Source organism: Pezoporus flaviventris, unplaced genomic scaffold (genome assembly GCF_033815535.1).
Source record: "Pezoporus flaviventris isolate CSIRO_AGI_PZ_B2104156 unplaced genomic scaffold, CSIRO_AGI_Pfla_v1 ptg000055l, whole genome shotgun sequence".
Lineage (NCBI taxonomy): Eukaryota > Metazoa > Chordata > Aves > Psittaciformes > Psittacidae > Pezoporus > Pezoporus flaviventris.
The window spans coordinates 1436760-1451134 of NW_026892603.1; positions in this window are offsets into that span (position 1 = coordinate 1436760).

Consider the following 14375-nt stretch of genomic DNA (forward strand, 5'->3'; position numbering starts at 1 on the left):
TTTCCAAGTTCCACTCATTTTAATGACAAATATATCCAAAGAGTGGATTGAGCAAACAAAAAATGTGTAAAGTATTGCCAAATGAGCCTGTAAGCATCTGCTACGGCTTTTGTTTGCATGTACAGCATGTCGGTTTCCCCCATATGAAAGCAGTGCAGTTAATTCAACACACAAAATTAACTGTCCACATACTACTTAGCATTCCTAAGGCCTAACAGTCAGTTTGCTTTCTGAAGGCCTTTGCCTTGAAAATGAGTCAAACTGCAGAAAACCACAGTGTCTCATCAAATGATGTTCAAAGAGAAGCTGTTGCGGTGTATGGGTTTTAATGGAGTCTGGAAACATAAGTTGACTGGTCAGATCTGTTTTTGGAGAGGTAGCAGAGCATGCAGCACTGTCTTTCAGACACACATTTTAGATGCCTTCAGGTTAAACTCCGTTACGCAACAAGACAGAAGTTGCAGACTTTTATAGAAATGTGGGAACTAATAACTGGTCACACTTGTAGAGAAAACCCAGATAGACTCTGTTAATACTCAAGACCCTTCCTGAGGCCCAGATGTGAACTGAAATCCTGCAGATGCTATTATGTGAATCAGCAGGGTCCGACCAAGCTACAAGTATCTTCTATAGTGATTTTCTAGCTGAGAAACAGTTGAGAAGCATATTAGATTGACTGAGGTCTAATTCATCCCTATAAAGGGTGTGTTAAAAATCATCAGTCTAAACTTAAAGTCTTTTTGTTTTAAGGCAAAACACTACTGAATATTTTTTTAATTATTCTTTGAATCAAAAGAATGTATTGTACAAAACATCTGGCTCTGAAAATAGGTCTACTGGGAACCAACATTTCTGCTATGAGCTAATGGTTCATTCAGAGAAATGAAATCTGGGGAAAAGTATCTTATTTAAATAAAAAATTTAAGGAGAAGTCTGAGATGACAGCAAAGGGGCTGAAATTTAGAATTTAAGATGCCCCAATCTTACTTTACTATTATATCATATTAGTATAGGATTTTCAACTGGTCTGGGCTATTACTGTTAGTAGAGGCACATGATAGACAGTATCTACCTCAAAAACAAAACAAACAAACAAACAAACAAAAACAGAAAAAGAAACCCATGGCAAAAAATAAACACCAGCTTACTTAATAGCTCTGAGTAAGCCAGTAAGTGTACCTGGAAATGTTTCCCTTCTTCTCCTGGTGTCTGACAGGGTGTTATCTGTCCCATATGTTGTCTTTCCAGGTCTCGAATTTCTAAATTACACCTTTAGAGAAGTCGTGGGAGTAGACTTAATCTTTCTGTAACTGGTAGTAGAAACTGAATAAACCTTCTGTGTTTCTCTATTCTCCTGCTTCTGACATCAGGACAGAGCTCTCTCAACAGTACATCTAGCTGGTTAAGCATCTGGAGATAGGCCATCTCTTTTTTCAACTTTGTCACATATGGTCAGGTGGGTAGGCTGTTTTCTGGATCAGGGCAAGGAAGGAAAGCCTTCAGCTCTCTGAAGGAGAACTGCTGCAACACGTTGACCATTTAGTTGAAATGGTATTGGCACTTCATTTTTTTCCAGATGAAAGTATTTGCTGAGTTTTACCCCACTTTGCTACCAGCCCCCGTCAAACAAAACCACTTATATGGCAGGTAGCTTATTAGGTGGAAATTGCCCACCAATATTGATTCTATCTCCCCTATGAAGAACACCGAGTCTGCCTTTCTCCATATTTTTTTTTTTTTTTATTCCAGTTGAAATATACTTCAGCTTTTTGGAGACAGGCTTAGAAAGCCTGTGAAGCTTCTTTTCATCAAAGGGGGGTTTCTGCTGTGGGTCCTAAGTGCCACAAAATCCACAGGTAGCAAGTAACAACAACACAGGCAAATAATTTGTTTTCCAACTCCCCATGACATACATTCCTAGCACAAAGACCATTTATCTTATCTCTCTGACGTTATAATCTTTGTCTCTCTAATCTTTACCAGCTTTATCCTACAAAATGCTGAAATAACTGAGAAAAAAAGCCTCTATAATATAGTGTCTGGAAAGACTTGCTATTTCTTCAAGCTCATGGGTCTGAAAAGGAATTTCTCCCAGCCCCCCTACCCAAATGTCTCTGCTTTCCCTCCTCTGTAGATGAGTTCTCAGGCTGTTGCCACCCTTCCTTCATTTGCTTCCTCATATCCAGATTTATGATTCTCTCACATGCACAGTGATGGCCAAACCGGTCACACAGGTTCACACAGTTTTGGTCACTGTATTCATTACTCATAAATCTAATTATTTCTAACATTGACCTCTATCAGGAAAACACCTTTGTCTCACCTCCCAGCAATTGAATATATATGCAACATGGCATTTGAAAATGGGAAACCTTAACTCTCTCTTCCAGCAGCACACACTTCCTTCTTTCCTCTGCATGCCTCTCTCCTCCCTAAGGCGAAACTTGCACACCACCTCTTCTGGTTTCAGGTGTAATCATAAACCAGATGAAGGCAATTATGGGTAATGTAGTTTCATCGCTCACTCCTGTCTGTTTGAACAAGTGTTGCCAGGCATGTGCTAGACTGCACATTCCAGCAGGCATTGCTCAGCACCCCCAAGAGGGAGGTTCATCAGGTATGCTCACAGCGCCAGCCTGAACCCTGAGCACATTGGAGTTTTTCAAAGCCAGAGCAAGAATAAGTGCTCCTTCAACAGTGCTGATGTCTTGAGCAACGACATAGTTTGGATCTAGGAGTTTCTGGAATGGTGAGTTTGGTTTGGTTGGTTGTTTTGGTTGTTTTTTTTTTTTATTTTAAATTTCAAGTATCTTTTGCTGGTTTTGTTTAAAATACTTTGGAAGGTCTGAAATATTAGAGTAGCTTTTTACCTAGGCCTAATGCTGCAGTCCAGTCCCCTCTTTTGGCCATAGCTATTGCCAGGTGTCTCTGGAGAACGTGTAGAACCCATGCACATTTTGGATTGCATGATATTGTACCCTAGGGTGGTTTGGGATGTGAGATGCAGTTTGGGAGAAAGGCATGGTGCTTGTTAAGTGCTGGTGCTTGCCTTTCTTGAGAGCGTAAATAATAGTGAACCTCTTATAATATTAAAGCAACAAATATTAAGCTGGCTTTCTCTGTCCTTTTTGTTTTTATGAAATAAGCTGCTGTAGTTCTATGTGTATGCATGTGTGGGGCTTGGATTTGTTGGGGTTTGCTTGTTTGGTTGTTTGTTGGTTGGGTTTTCTTGAATCACTATATGAATTTAAATATTTTTTTGCATGCAGCATTTGGACTGATCTTTAGCTTTGTGAGCAATAGGATGCTGAACACCATATAATAGTCCTCCCTGCTAACATTGCAGCCATTAGAAATCAGAAAAATAGTTTAAAGAGTGCATATGCTTGTGAATTTTAAAATATTAATTCTCTATTAAAAGAATCTTTCAAAAGATCTCCAGTCTAAATGGAGGCACGGCCCATCATGCTGACAGACCTTGAACCAACTCCCTTTATGGCTAAAAAATGGCAAGCAGAGCTGGCCAGTCTGTTTATAAATGCACACAGTTAATGAAAGACAAGAAAGAAACAGTTCTTGTTCTCTTTCCACCTGTTATTACCACTCTTAGCTAATAACACCTCTTCTTTGATACAGATTTCTCTTTATTTTTTTTTATTTTTTTATTGGCTGGCTTTGCTACAGAATGATTCCTTTACTCCTGAGTAAGGGAGTGAGGGGATCATTCATTCTGGGTGGACTTTAGGAAGCACAAGTTGCCACACTGGCAACACTTTCCCTAGCCCAAAAATGTGTGTTTGACAGTGGTTAGTAAGAAATGTTCCAGTGCTGAACTTACATACTGAAACCAATTGCACAGTGTCTGAGTTGGGTGGCAGATATACGGTGGGATTTACAACACAAGTACAAGCTGGTTACTGGCATGCTAGAAGCCACAGAATAGTGTTTAGCTTGAGTACATTAGAAACCTATAAAGTCGTATTCACTAAACTATATAGTGCAATATATCCTGTGGGAATGTGTTCAACAGGCTAATTATATGTTGCAATAGGTGGTTTATTGAGCATTTAAATGTTTGGTTTGAAACGTTATGTTATTTTTCTTCCCCCTCTTTCTCCCTTTATTATGAGAATGGCTAGTTGGATTCAAGTTCACATTTCTTTGCTATTCAACTTCCTTTTAACTCTTCACCATGAGTTTCAGCCCGTGGCCCTGGAATATTTGTATGTGGTGTACTGTCTCTGAGAGATTTCTATGAAGGGCACCCAAGGGAAGAAAAAACTTTGAAATTCACTACCTCTGAAACTGGATGTCTTTCCTCTTCATTTTCCACACAGATAAACAAAGCTCCTTGAGAAACTACATGTTTATGGTACTGTAAACTTTGGCATACATCCTGCAGGGAAATTCACTCTTGAAATATGAATACAAAATGGGTGGAAGAACCACGCAAAGCACATACAGTGCAAAAGTATAAATCATGTTGCTATAAAAGCCAAAAGGATGGGTTTTTTGACAGAACAGCCAGTTAGTCAACCTAATCTGATGGTCTCTAAAGGATGTCCTCTTTGTCTGAACAGCTGAGCTCTACAGTAGCGGCAGCTGCAGTACATCAAACTTCTGCACCATAAACTATGGTGTGCACTTGCAAAAAAAAAAAAGTAAAAGAATAAGCATAGCTCTGTCTAGAACTATAGGTTCTCCCCTTCTGCCAAATACTGCATAGGATCCTAAGTTGCCTCACAGATCCCACAGCAGGAAACAGAACATGACTGGAGAGGCAAAAAGGAGCTATTTTAAAAAAAATCCCTTTCCTGATATTCCTATAGTCTGTTGCCGTCACAAAAAGTTTAGTCTAATTTGACCTTCTAGGTTTTTAGCCTCTTCCATAAAAGAGGTTTCCTCTCATCTCTCACCCTTTTTCTTGAATTCTTTTCAGTTCATTTCCTGCAACTCTGTATTTTCAGGAACAGATAGGGGGGTGTTTTTGTTTATTTGCAGCGTTTTGTTCTGGTTTCTTTTTGTTTGTTTGTTTTAAGAAACTGAATTCTGGAGTAAAAGCGAGGTCATATATTCATAGAAGACATATATATGTATTTGCTCTGTAATATTTTACCATATTTTAATTTACTTCTCAGTACAGACTAATATCTTATTTACATTTCTGCACATTAAGCAAACAACCTTGCTAAACTGCCAAGGAGCATGCCTAAACTTTTTCTAAGAAATTACAACTAGTTTAGAAATCAAAGTGTATGAGTAATTTTAAATTGCTTCTCTGAAAGCATCTCTTCAAGGTCTTACCTACTGCAAATGAAGTCTTATGCTGTTCAATTTATTAGGCTTTCCAGTAGTTCTTCATAGTCTGCTCTAGTGTTAATAACCTCACTAATTTCAGTTTGAGAGCAAATACTGTCATATCACTTTCCCCTTCCCTTCCTTCACTTACTGTATACTTCAACAAGTGAAGGTACTGGAGCACTTTCCTATCCAAGGGCAGTGTTGAGGTTGAATCAGTGCTTTGAACCACTGAAAACTAGAGAAAACTGAAACAAAGTTTTATTACCTTGCAGCAAGTGACGTTTTGGGCTCTTTTTAATGTTCTCATGGTGGACAGGAAACATTTATAGGTTTGAATGTATGCAGACATCCTTTTCAAGGAATATTATAGGAGGCATATACTGTTAAATTTCTGTAACAGTATGAGTCCTTTCCTTGTGTAGCTGAGCTTCACCTTGTAAGCCAGCCTGCTCAGGAAGAAGTTGGCCAATTATTTAGCTGAAAGATGAATTATATACCCCCAGATGTTACCTTCCCCTTGCTGTGTGGGTGGTTCTGCAGGCTGAAATGCTCTTGAAACCCAATGAGTATCCTGGCAGCCCAGAAGAGGTCTTCTAGGTCTTCTGCTTGGGATCTGTATTTATAGAAGACTCTGGATGACAATTGCTTGAGTCCAAAATGTAAACAGTCGAATCCCTTTGCCATTTTCTTCAGCTTTCTCAATGGGAAAAGTATCTTTCTGAATGGTTAAAGGAAGTCTGCCTTCACTGGGTACTCAGAGTACTTAATTATTGTATTCCTCTTTACAACATACTTGTGAGGTTGGGAGCTGCCATTTTACTTTGGGTAAGTTCTTGCACTACATTTAAGCTGCTCTAATGGCTAGCTGCTGCTGAATGGGGTAGTCCCGTAGCTCATACTTTGCCATTACTTCCCATAGGCCAGCACAGGTCAACACTGATTCATCATGCCTGGGCCAGCTCCCTGTGAGACCAGATAAGCACCAGTGTTGATGCAAAGGAGATGCAGGATTGCTGCTTTCTGGAGCAGTCAGCCAGACAGCCACCCAGTCAGATGGCAACCTCAAGAGCAGGCTTAGCCTCAAGCTCAATGCCAGATGATCTTGTCTCTTGTCTAATACCTTAAAAACTTTGGAGATTTAACCCTAGTTCTATCCCAGACTTGCTCTGAGTTAATGCTTTAATCTCAGACTCTCTCTCCATTAAGGCATATGCTACTTCCTTGCATTAAATGGGAGTTCACAAGTATTTAAATTGATTATAAATGTATTGGCTTATTCAGTCTGCACTGACCTCTAGTTAGATATAATGGTATTAATTCTGGTTGTGTCTTTACTAATAAGAACTGTCAACAGCCTTGCTTGTCCATTATGCTAGTCATCTTGCAGTCATGCCAAAGCAATCAGCTCCTTTCTCACTGGCTGCAAGAGGCTGCATCACAAAACATTTTTGCTGCAACTTGAAGAGGAGTCATTCAAGTCCCCACATGAGCCTACTTCTGGAAAAAAAACAGAGTTTCATTAGTAGATTTGAAGCTTGTGACCCATCAGTGGCAAATCCTATAGCCTAATTTTTGTCATATGATCTAATTGGGACTGAACTTCGGATATGTATTTACATGGAGAATAAGCTGTATTTCTATATGTACTAAGCTGTGTAATTAAAAGGAAATGGCTTTGTCTGAAATAACTGGGGGGCTGAGCAGCTAGCAAGACCTTTTTGTGGTTTTGATTCATATGTGATCTCATGCAATGCCAACTCTGAGCCCTGAAGAAAAGCCTATGATGTGATAACCTCTTTATGAGTTCACTCCCTCTGATCCACTAGCCTTAATTTAACAGGATCTCTGTAAAGGTGGGAGGGGTGTGATGCAGCAGGGAGACAAGACTTCTCAATTTATTCATAGTGTTGCCCTAATTCCTGCAGCAGAAATTGTCACCTGTTGCTCTGTGTGAAATTACGGTGCTGTGAACATGAGTAATGCCAATTTGTTCTTCTGCTCAGTGATTTATTATTTTTTTCTTTTTATTTTTTTCTTCTTATTTGAAATTTGTTGTGCTCTTTGATGTGGCCTCTAGTTCTTCAGCTCTGGACTGAGATTGTTTACTTGTTTCCAGTAGGTTATATACAAGCATGAGGCGAAATGGATAATAACACAAATATATTGTGAAGTCTCATTAGTTTTCCAAGGAAACTAACAGTTCTCAGTAGAAGGAGCTTCTGATTGAAGTGTTCCTAATATCTGTCTTAAAGGGTCAGAAAAGGAAAGCTAAACTCAAACCTGTCGCCTCACTTTCCATATATAGGACAAATGGACAAGGAGCACAGCTCACTAGTCCTACAACTGGATGGTATACAGAACATGGGTTACACTGATTGAATCATGCTTAAAAGCCTCCAAGCTAAACGCTATATAGTTTTGAGGAGAGTGTGGGAAGCTGGGAAGCTACTGTGGTTTTCCCAGTGAGATAAGTGGGTTTTTTCATTTTTATTGGAACACTCAAAAGTGTTTGATCTCTGATGTATGTATGTGTGATTCTAGTTGTAAGTGCTTAATGCATGCATAAATAATTTCTTTATCTCACCAGTGGAGAGCAAGAGGTGCCTTTAATGGCTCTGAGAGTTACCTTTTTGCCTGCCAGAGTGCAGGTATTTATACTCTGCCAGCTGGATTCCACCCACAGTTACTTGCCTCGCTTGCACTCTTAGGTGGATACTAATAAGGCTGAGCAGAAAAGTGCTACTAATCTGGAAAATATGTAACAAGCATCTTTGCACCTTGGAATTCCCTGGTGTATTTTTACCCGTAATGGTTGTACTGCAGTCATAAACCACACAAGCAGTACATACTGTATGCACCACTGATCTGCTCCCCAGAAAAGTGAGAATTTCCCTAGACTTTTCCTCATCTAGTATATGGTACAGAAACAGAAGGACAATTTGCTTGAAGTTGGAGCTTACTGAACTTAATGGAAGCTGCATTCACCATCACTGTTATTTATTTATTTATTTTTAAGTAATATATAATCATAGACTTCTAAGTTTGGCTACTGGTGAGTTGCTTTACTGGATAAATGGAAGCACAGCAGAGAGGAAACAGTGTTAGGTGTGTCTGTATACCTCAGTAATTTTCTGCTACCTGTCATACATAGCTACAGTTTACTTATATTTGATTTTGATATGTGATTTCTGCTCATAGCTGGAATGGGAGGCCAAACCTAACAATGACAAAGGCTTCCAGGAGGTGTTACGAATACCAGCCTTGCTCTCCAGCTAATTGCCTTTTCAGAGTGTGAACACCTTGGGACTCTGGGGGGCTCTTGTGATATTTATACAGTTACTTTTAAAGCCCTTTTTCTTGGTGGCAGTTTTCTTTCCATGGCACTTGCATATCCACTGCTCTTCTCACCGATATCCTGAGTGGTCTGGGACAAGCTGTTTGGAGCTGGATTTTTAAGGGATTAGCACAAGTTTACGCAGTTCTTATGGCAGATGCTGTAATGTGACTATCTGTTTCTTTGTGTTGTAGTCTTTCCATCTGTAAGCTTGTCTATCTCCATTTTTATCCCATCCCTTCCTTTCTTTGTCTTGTGCATTAAACAATCAGTTCATTGTGACCAGGCTGTGCTTGCTATGTATTTGTACAAAGCTTAGCAGAGGGATGCTATTCCAGCAAGTTCTACCAGGATAGAAATGAAAAGGAAACCCTGGTTTGGGTCCCAGAGAATATAAACATTAGTTTTGGATTTCAAAATTGGATGTTTTTAAATTAAAAATTCAATAAAAATTATTAAACTTGGCATAATAACAGGTAGAGGAAAGCTCTGGGCTTCATTCTTCATAGGAAGAATAAAGATAATTGTTTTGTTTCTTTGGGCTTGAAATCTGTGAATAAATCATATTTAGTGATTCTTAAACAGTCTAGCAATTATAGGACCTGCCAGGTTTTGAGCTTCTATCCCTGTGGTGCTAAAATCTGACTGTCTTGAGCCCTGTTCCTCTTGGGACAGATAGATCTGGGAAGCTGAAAAACCAGTGTGTTTCTTAGGAGGCAAATAACCTCTCTCCTAATACTGAGAAAGTGGAGTGAAAGCTCACCCTATTTCCCTCCAGACAAAAAGTTCAGAAATGGATTATGGGTTAAGCCTTAGGTTTTTGTAACACTAATCTCCAAAGAACTTTAAAATGAAATCACTTGTGTGGACGCTAGTGATTCAGCATCCTGAATGATGATGACAGACATCAACTTACTATTGTGAAATCTTGCTAAAATCAGCAATGTGTGATGAATTTGCAATGTAAAATAAAATTGTCTGAACTGACTTTCACAACAGAACAAACTGCTTGGCTACATTTTTCAAGACTGTCTGGGCATATGGTCATTTCTGCCGGGTGTGAAGCTGAGCGAAATCTGAAGTTGTGAAGATTAGAACTTGCACCAAATTAGACAAATATCTTTACATGGCCTTACTGATGATTTGCTGATACATAGCTACGCAACAGCTAACAGAAAAACACTATAGAAGTGTTTTAGATCAGGATTATTCAAGAGTTGCTGAGGTGAGTAGCTCGAGAGAGGACGCCTTCAACACCGGAGTGGGGGGAGATCAGCGTCCAGGGGTCTCAAACCCAGACCCCAAAGAGCCACCGAGGGAGCCTCAAGTCCTCGCCAGGCCCTGCCCAGGAGCCGGCAGCTCAGCTGACGAGAGCGAGCAGCTGACTCACAGGGGGCGGAGCCAGGAGCAGAGGCACCAGCCCTGACTGGGTAAAAACCTGCCCCAGGGAGCGCGGCGAACAGGGTGGGTTGAGGCGGTTGTTGCGGGCAGGTGGGTGGGATGATGAGCGCTCGTCGTATGACCAGGGCCCGGTCCGGGAGCTCTGCTCTGCTCTGCTCTGGCTGCCCCGGCGGTGGCAGCGTAGGCACCCAGACAGAGCCGGGAGTGTTCGGACTGTGGAAAGTGCCTGCACTGGTCTGGTGAGGGGAGGGTGCACAATGGGCAGGGCTGCACTCGGTGCTCCCTGGTGGAGGTCCTCCTGCAGCAGGGGTTGGGCTACGGGATGCTGTTAATAGGCTGCGAGATGTCAGGGAAACTGAGAGGCAGCAGGACTACGTGCTTCAGGCCGAAACTGTGCAGGGGCCTCGAGCGTCCCCTGTAGTTCGTGGATGAAAGAAGGAGGCCATTAAACTAGGAAGCTGGGAAATACAACAAAAAATAACCACCAAAAAACAAAACAAAACAAAACAAAAAAACAACAAAAAGGAGGAAGAGGACAATTAAAAGCATGAGGCTTCCTCCTAAATCTGTTGTCTCCACGCAGAACTGCTTTGATGTCCTGCAGGGGGCTGATGAGGAAACACCATCACACCAGAAACAACCAGCTGGTGCACTGGTAAAGAAGATCTCTACTGGTGCTGCTAGGAAAAAGCGGTGGATTGTAGTAGTAGGGGACTCTACTTTGAAAGAAACAGAAACACTCATTTGTTGGCTGGACGCAGTCTCAAGGGAGGTGTGTTGCCTACCAGGGGCACAGATCAGGGATGTTGCAGAGAGGCTGCCTGCTCTAGTAAGCCCCACTGACTATTAACCACTTCTAGTGATCCATGTGGGGGCTAGTGATATAGATAGCAGTAGCCTGGAGAACATAAAGAAGGACTTTAGAGCCCTGGGAAAGGTGGTTAGGGGCTCTGGAAATCAGATTGTCTTTTTGTCAATTCTCCAGGATACAGGGAAAAACCCTAAAAAGGCTAGGAGGATTGGCCAGGTTAATAAATGGTTAGAACAGTGGTGCCATAGTCAGGGGTTTGGGTATCTAGAACATGGGACTCAATTTGGTAGGCCAGGTCTAGTGGGGGCTGGTGGTTTTGGTAGGAGGCTTGCCACACTGGTCAAGGAGGCTTTAAACTAGATGTGTTGGGGGAGAGGAGCATCATTCCATCCCAACACACCCGGTCAGTTGCCAGAACCTATAATAAATGCTTGGAGCAATGTAGAGGTATTTGAGCCGCTCCAGCCAATGAGCCACCTTCAGTTGGAGCTCTGCTCAGATGCCTCTATGCAAAAGCCCATAGCATGGGGAACAAACAAGAAGAATTAGATTTGTGTGCATGTCTACGGGGGTGTGATATAATAGGCATCACAGAAACATGGTGGGATGGCTCCTATGACTGGAGTGTTGGAATGGAAGGTTACAGGCTCTTTAGGAAGGACAGGCCTGGCAGGCAGGGAGGGGGAGTTGCCCTTTATGTTAGGGATAGGCTGGAGAGTATGTCTGGGGACAGGTGAGCAGTCCACAGAGAGTCTGTGGGTTGTGGTTAAAGGGAGAACAGCTATGGGGGACATTATTGTGGGGATCTGTTACAGATCGCCTGACCAAGAGGAATCTATGGATGAAACAGTCTACGGACAGATAGGAACAGCCTCAGACTTGCAGGCCCTTGTTCTCGTGGGAGACTTCAACCACCCTGATACCTGTTGGAGTGAAGGTACAGCCCGGCACAAGCAATCCAGGAGGTTCTTCGATTGTGTAGAAGACAACTTCCTTCTGCAAGTAATAGAGGAGCTGACAAGGAGCGATGCCATGCTTGACCTCGTGCTCACCAACAGGGAAGGGTTTGTTGGAAATGTGACACTCCAGGGCAGCCTTGGTTGCAGCAATCATGAGAAGGTCAAATTTGAGATCCTCAGGACAGTGAGAAGAGCGTGCAGCAAGCTCACTGCCCTGGACTTCAGGAGAGCAGACTTAGGCCTCTTCAGGAACCTGCTTAGTAAGGTTCTGTGGGATATAGCCTTAGAGAGCCGGGGGGCCCAACACTTGGATGGTATTCAAGGATCACCTACTGCAAGCTCAGGAGTGTTGCATCCCAACTAGAAAGAAATGCAGCAGGAGGGCTAGGAGACCTCCTTGGATGGATAAGGAGCTGCTGAGGAAAATTCAAAGGAAAAAGGAGGCTTATAAATGGTGGAAACAAGGAGAGGCAGCCTGGGAAGGTTGAGACCAGGTTAGGAAAGCTAAACTTGGCTAGGGATGTTAAGGATAACAGGAGGGGATTCTATAGGTACATAGCGAATAAAAGACAGACTAGGGGGAACGTGGGCCTCCTCCAGAAGCTATCAGGAGAGCTGGCTACCCTGGATTTGGAGAAGTCTGTGGTTTTCAATGACTTCTTTGCCTTGTTCTTCACTGGCAAAGGCTCTGACCACACCACCCAAGTCTTGGAAGGCAGATGCAGGGACTGTGAGAATGAAGACTCTAGGTAGGAGAGGATCTGGTTTGAGACCATCTTAAGAACCTGAACGTACGCAAGTCCGTGGGACCTGATGAAATCCATCTGTGGGTCCTGAAGGAGCTGGTGAATGAAGTTGCTAAGCCACTGTCCATCATATTTAGCAAATCATGGCAGTCAGGTGAAGTTCCCGATGACTGGAAAAAGGGAAATATAACCCCCATTTTCAAGAAGGGGAAAATGGATGACCCGGGGAATTATAGACCAGTCAGTCTCACCTCTGTGCCTGGCAAAATCTTGGAGCAGATTCTCCTGGAAGACATGCTAAGGCACATGAAAAACAACAGGGTGGTTGGTGACAGCCAACATGGCTTCACTAAGGGGAAATCCTGCCTGACCAATTTGGTGGCCTTCTACAATGGGGCTACAGAACTGATGGGCAGAGGTAGAGCAGTTGATGTCATCTACCTGGACTTGTGCAAAGTGTTCAACGCTGTCCTGCACGACATCCTTGTCTCTAAATTGGAGAGACATCAATTTGATAGATGGACCACTCAGTGGATAAAGAACTGGCTGGATGGCCGCACACAAAGAGCTATAGTCAATGGCTCAAAGTTCGGCTGGAGACCAGTAACGAGTGGTGTCCCTCAGGGATGGGTGTTGGGCCCAGTCTTGTTCAACATCTTTGTCAGTGACATGGACAGTGGGATTGAGTGCGCCCTCAGCAAGTTTGCTGATGTCACTAAGTTGTGTGGTTCGGTTGTTATGCTAGAGGGAAGGAATGCCATCCAGAGGGACCTTGACATGGTTGTGAGGTGGGCTGATGCCAACCTTATGAAGTTTAACCATGCCAAGTGCAAGATCCTATGCTTGGGTCAGAGCAATCCCAGGCACAGCTACAGGCTGGGCAGGGAAGAGATTCAGAGCAACTCTGTAGAGAAGGACTTGGGGGTATTGGTAGATGAGAAAATGAGCATGAGCCGGCTTCAGTGTGTGCTCGCAGCCCAGAAAGCCAATCATATCCTGGGCTGCATCAAAAGGAGTGTGACCAGCAGGTCAAAGGAGGTGATCCTGCCCCTCTGCTCTTGTGAGACCTCACTTAGAGTATTGTGTGCAGTTCTGGTGTCCTCAACATAAAAAGGACATGGAAGTGTTGGAACAAGTCCAGAGGGGGGCCACAAGGATGATCAGGGGACTGGAGCACCTCCCATATGAAGACAGGCTGAGGAAGCTGGGGCTGTTCAGCCTGGAGAAGAGAAGGCTGCATGGAGACCTCATAGCAGCCTTCCAGTATCTGAAGGGGGCCCACAAGGATGCTGGAGAGGGACTCTTCATTAGGGACTCTAGTGGTAGGACAAGGGGTAATGGTTTAAAACTTAAACAGGGGAAGTTTAGATTGAATATAAGGAAGTTCTTTACTGTAAGGGTGCCCAGGGAAGTTGTGAATGCTCCATCCCTGTTGGTGTTCAAGGCCAGGTTGGACAGAGCCTTGGATGACGTGGTTTAGTGTGAGGCAGAACCTCTGACAGTGATGGCAAGGATATGTGTGTAATGGCAGGAGTGAGCTGCTTGATCTAAGCAGTCTTTCAGCTGCACTGTAAATGTGTATGTTGGTCTCTATAGAAAACCCATAAAATAACACATTTGGTTAGGAAAAAAACCCAAACAGTAGGATTTTGTGTGTATGATTCTGCAGTATTTCACATAACACAGCGCACATTTTGAACTCTTATCCTGAGAATTAGGAGCTAGTTAAAGGTGCAAAAATCAAGATTTACTGCCAAGGAGGTGAGATGGGTAGGATAATGCTTTGATCATCAGAGTCAGTGACCTTTTGGAGAAGCTGTGAA